Raw genomic sequence first — 6,000 nt, forward strand, 5'->3', positions numbered from 1 at the left:
ATTGTAAAATTGATCAAATGTAATCTGTAGCATACGTAAAATATTACAACAATATTCCAAGAAACGCTTAATACGCCACTGTGAAGTTAGCATCTCATTTCCAAAAAATCAAATTTTCAGCACTAGTTCTATTTGCACCCACGATAGTTCTATAGTACCTGAAAATTTTTAAAAATAGTTCCGCCAAAATACGCGAGAAACAGCATTTTGAAAACATGAGGTGTTAACTTCACATGACCTGAAATTTCAACTACGCACAAATTTTTTATTGTTGAATTGAGGGCTAAAAGCCATTAGAACTTTCGATAGAACTCTTTGGTGTGCCAATGAAACTCCCATCAAAACTTTGGAATTTTCAGAAAATTTCATTTTCATAGAACTATTGTGGTGCAAATATAACTGGTGCTGAAAATTTGATTTTTGTAAATAATGTGCTAACTTCACAGTGGCGCTTAATACTTGGTCTGGAAATGTGATTTCTCCCCTTTTAAAATATTTCCACCAAATTATATTCAAAATAATTCAAAATTCTAGAAAATCATCGAGAATGAAGTACTATTTTTGTAAACTAAATTAACGCTTATATTAAATATAATATTAACGCGATATTAAATAACAGCGGCAATAAATTCCTTGAACGTGGGGCACCGCGATATAGTCGGTCAGGACGGCTGGATTCGGTGAACGGACAAAGAAAAGTGAAAATACCCGAGGATAATTAATTTCCACGGATGCCCCGTAGCTCCGATCTTATCTTGCGAATCGGGAACACGGCGAAGCAGATGAAAGTTTCACGAACAAGCAACACACAACGGCGACTAAAGAGCGCCGTTTACCGGTGTTGTGCGAACCCGAAGGCGGTCAGGTAAATTTACTGTTTTAAAACCGACGACCTTGTCACGGCCTACCAGCCCATACAGGTATAATGATTCTCTTGAACTTTAATCGAAGGAAAGTGTTGGTCTCATCAAGCCAAGATCATCGTCGAGGAACGAACACCCCCGGGGATTATTCTTCAACCGAAGAACTTGGTTGAATCATCGTAGGGAGACGCCCAATTACATTTCTTTTGGGCCTTAAGTACTCCAGGGTAATTTGATGCTTTTGAAAATAATTAAAGCAGTGCTTCTGGATAATGGTGAATTTGTTGTACGAGGTGCAGAAATTAATTGTAGGGCTTTGTATATGAACATTTGCGCCTCTAATTGTAAGTAAAAATATTTGGTGGTCATTTTGTTACTAGACTGTGCATAAATATTTGTCTAGGTAATGGTATGCTTAACTATATCCCCACGTAACTAGTGAGCTTTAAATAATCAATTTTTCCCCACTTACAAATTCTATCTTACCGAATTTTATTTTTTGAGGTTCAAATGCACGAATACGTAAAATATACAAAATAAAATACACGTTGCAACATTTAAAAGATAAAACATACTCCAATTTACATTTCTGTTCTTCATATATCTACATAAAAAGATGAATTATTATATTTAATCCAATAGCCAATAAATGTCTGATATGTTCTTTTCATTTTCTTGGGAAGTATATCTCATACTGCCATAATTATTTGATTCTTACGTTTTAATAGCAATCTGATATTTGATTATCACTTTCTTGATAACTACAGTGGGTGTAGAATGTATTCGTACATCGATCAATTTCCCAAAAAACTTTTGTGTGAAATTGTAGTTTATTAACTCCTTTTTTAATAATCAATGATATTCTACATATTCTCGGAAATCTCTAGAATATAGTTGAAACAACAATTACTAGTTTATATAATTTGCGAAATTAACGAGAAAATACAAAAAATCTATATTAGAAATATAGAAGCAATAAGTATTCGCACGGTTCTTATGACGAACAATTTACAGTAGAATTTGTAACATAAGCACATCAGTTTATTGCCTCGTGGGAATTAAAAAACATTAAATTTCCAGTAAAAAATACTTAAAAAATACTCTAATAAAGGAGTGAAAGAAGATCCTACCCTGAATAATATCGACATTTATGATAGTTAATTTAATTCTTAGAAGAGTTGCAGTAAATATAAAATCAAAAAGAAATCCCACGAAATATTAATTATTTATAAATTAATGTAAATTTCGTCTTTTTTTTTTTCAAAACGAAGTTTTGAAAATTGAACACTTGTACAAGTACTTATTGCTTCCGTATTTCTCTCGATTTATTGTTTTCTCTTGTTGATTTCTCACTTATACAAAATACCTAATCTTTTCGTACTCTATCTATTCTAGAGATTTCCAAGAATATGTAGAATATAATTGTTTATAAACAAAAGTTCACCGGAGAAGTGTTCAAATCATCCCAACCGTGAACGCGGTGCCTTCTTACAAGGTTTCTTTTTCAAAACTATGCAATATTTTCGTCTGGACAAAATTTAAATAACTACACAAGGTGTGTATAAATAACTACGCAAAATTTCAAACCAGTAACATAAACAATTTTCATGGAATACAATTCTACGAACGCTCTTGCTTTTCCATACCCAAGGTGGAATAACTCCGTAAGAATGTTCTGTTTGCTGCTTGTAAAACAATGATCGCCAGATCAGAATCACAATAAACGAATCTCAATGTTTATTATGCCTCGAACCTCGAGTCAAGGCATCTTGATCAATGGCCAATTAACGAACGGTCTTTCACGGAGAAACGTTTTTCATGGTAAATGATACATCCGGTTGCACATTCACGAGCGAAACGGACAGTCGTTCCATCTTCGTCGTTTTTCTTTTTGTTTTTCTACGTTTTTTTTTTTATTTTATTTTATTTTATTTTATTTTATTTTATTTTATTTTATTTTAACGAAGAGCGTGCAGCAGTAATACGGTTGAGGAACGACGAAAATAAAAGTGTAACAAAGCCGCAAGTAAAAAACCTATGCTGCATCCGCTACCATACGGTCGGATCTTAAATATTCGCGGGAAACATACAATTGGATACAGTTAATTAAAATGTCGGTCGAATAAAAAATCGTCGCGCGAGTGTCATCCGCGACAGAAACGTGTTTTTCAAGTCTTGTTTGCGATACTAAGAAAGAATCTTCGGGTAAAATAAGAAATATCTGGAGAGTATGAAATACTTCTGCCATAAATTTTGGAAGAGCTATCTTTCCTAACATTCACTTTTATTAAAAGTTGGAAAGTGCAATGGCGTCGAATAAAAGTTCATGTCCCATAGCTATTATTGTTAAACTATAACATTTTCCTTTTTCAGAAAATACGTTTTACAATTATAAGTAGAAACAAATCATTGTATATAATGTTTATAACAATTTTTCAATTACAAACGTTACAACTACAGAACGTCTTACAATTATAAGTAGAAACAAATCACTGTATATAACGTTTTTAGCATAAATCTCTTGTTTGTAAATAGTTGTTCAATATTTTTAATCGCGAATACTCTACGTTTATATATCATTTATACTTATGATTATAACGATACGGATTAAATCAATACAATGGTAATTAATACGTTTCTTTTGAATCATTTTTATAATATTTTGATACTGCTTCTGTTTTTAGTTTCCTCACGTGTTAAATTTCTGATTAATAGACTGTGGATTTTATGCATTTATGATATACACTATTATAATAAATACATGCTAAATATAACCAAACGGTATGTTATGCAAAATAAAATAACAATATTAGTATAATAATTGAAGAATATATTAAACATCCATTACTTATATTTTATATATTATTGTACGTCATCAATTTATAATATCCGCAGTATACTGATTGATCTTACAATTAGAATTTATATTCTGAAGAGGATCTCCCAATTCCCCACCCTACTGACGATAACATCCCTCTAGTGGAATAAAAGAATCTGAACTCCAGTCTGGAAAATCTGAAAGCTATTTTGAATTAGTATTGATTAATTGTTTTAAGTGTAATTGAAAAAAGTGTCAAATTAATAGTAGAGGAATGATACGTAGCATTACCGAAGAAAATAAGCGTGAAATTTCTAATCGTTCCTTATGTGATTGACACTGAGAACTATAGTTGGGCATTCCACAGTTCTTTACCCACTATTAAATTCGATCGATAAATTCGAATCCCTAGAAGTTGATTCGATCCAAGCGTGTTTGGGCATCCGATGTCGTGCAAGTCAAAACTGGAAAATGTTTGCTAGAGAACTACCTTTCTTCAACAAACAAGAAAACAATGAATATCCGTCTTCTACTTGAAACGAACAAATATTTATTACTAGTAGCAAAAAGTGATAAATACTGTCATTAAATAAAAATAATAATTCAAGTTGCGGGGTAAAATATTCCATAGTTAAGAAATAAACAAAAGTTTCAATGCCGTAAATAAGGAATGTGTACTCAGGTTGCATTCGTCACCTATTATTCGAGTGAAGTGTTGCCCATCTTTGATCGCAATCGAACCGACCGATGTTTCTTGTAATCCGAGAAGCTTAAATAATACGAGTAAACAAATTACTCGAATAGTGTGAAAGAATGTTCGCGTACTCGGACAAGTCTAATAGAAGCGAAATTGTTTTCGAAAGGTAAACAATGAATTCTGTTTTCAAACTAATCGTAGAGTACAAATAATGGAACCCACTCACGGTACTACTTACTGTTAGACAATGAAGTTACTCGGCTCAAGTTTCGACATATATTACTACATACTCGCTCAGTTCCAGTTTACAACGACGCGATGGATAAGATGCCGGTCGAAGGTGCGCATAAAGCTATCGAATGAAGCAATTTGTCTCACTTTATAAAAATGTATATATTCCACGCTTGTACGCGAACAAGTGACTCGACGTGCATCGATGGACATTGACGCTGCCCCCTAGCGCGTAGCCTTCGCTACCACGGCCGCTCCAGCGGTATACGCGCGCTCTGATTGGTCAGGGTTTTCGCTTAATATCTCCTTAACGAAGTCCCATCCGACATTTTTGCAAAGGAAATTGTTGTTCAGAATCGTCTCAGCTACCCCCCATTTCCGGCTCCTCCCCGACTTTTGGGACACCCTGTATAGTATATGTATATACATTTTATATTATAGTATAATACATGTGTAAAAGCATGTATTTGTTAAAATAATGTATATATATTATACTATAATATAAAATGTATACATATACATATATACATACATATATATATATAATAGGTACTTAAGCTAATATTTTAAAAAACAAAAAGAATATTTTTAGAGAATGTAATTAATAAATAATAATGTTCATTCATTTTTATTAAAACATGGTGTCGATTTGTGGCATCCCGAGTTACAAAGTACGTTACTTTTTTAAGTACCTATTTCTTTTGCTAATTAGTTTCGAATAAATAATTTATGTTTCTACGACTATTGTTGTATTACGTACTCTACACTTAAGAACGCATGATTTACTAAATTAATACTTTTAATATCTAAACAATGTTATTCCATCTTTTCACTAAAACAGTTAAGGGATTTGATCAAATCACTTACTTTATTTAGGGAAATGACCTCACAGAGTTGTTATTTTAACACTTGGCATGCGGGCATACTTCGCCGCCGAATTACGCGTGCAGCGGGCATTTGTTAGCGGGTATCCACCACAAATCTACTAAATACGTATTTTTACGTGACCCGCGCTCTAGTGACACACTGCAAAAAACGTAAAAATACGTTGCCCGTATGCCAACTGTTAACATCTCCCGCGAATTGATCATCTACCTTAGGGATGTGATCAAATCTCTATTTTTATCATTTCCCTGCGACATATATACAGTGGGTGTAGGATGTATTCGTACACCCATCAATTTCCCAAAAAACTTTTGTATGAAATTGTAGTTTCTTAATTTCTTTTTTTATAATCAATGATATTTTATATATTCTCAGAAGTCTTTAAGATAGATATAGTCCATACAACATTTACTAGTTAATATAATTTGTGAAATAAACAAAAAAAATAGGAAAAGTGGATAAAAGTATAGACGCAATAAGTATTTGTACGATTCTTATGACGAACC

The 6,000-nt window shown here is 32.7% G+C and overlaps 1 protein-coding gene across 8 annotated transcripts in view; it reads right to left on the bottom strand.

Moving 5' to 3' along the window:
- Window positions 1–6,000, bottom strand: part of LOC128888513 (rho GTPase-activating protein 32) — a 234,728-nt gene that overhangs the window by 223,420 nt on the left and 5,308 nt on the right. Inside the window, exon 1 of one of the 8 annotated variants that reach the window (XM_054145423.1) lies at window positions 709–963. The exons of the other annotated variants lie outside the window; for them this stretch is intronic. The gene's annotated coding sequence lies outside the window, so the exon portion shown is untranslated. Of the gene's footprint in view, window positions 1–708; window positions 964–6,000 lie in introns of those variants that run through there. 8 annotated transcript variants of the gene reach the window in all.

Source organism: Hylaeus anthracinus, unplaced genomic scaffold (assembly GCF_026225885.1).
Source record: "Hylaeus anthracinus isolate JK02 unplaced genomic scaffold, UHH_iyHylAnth1.0_haploid 11994, whole genome shotgun sequence".
Lineage (NCBI taxonomy): Eukaryota > Metazoa > Arthropoda > Insecta > Hymenoptera > Colletidae > Hylaeus > Hylaeus anthracinus.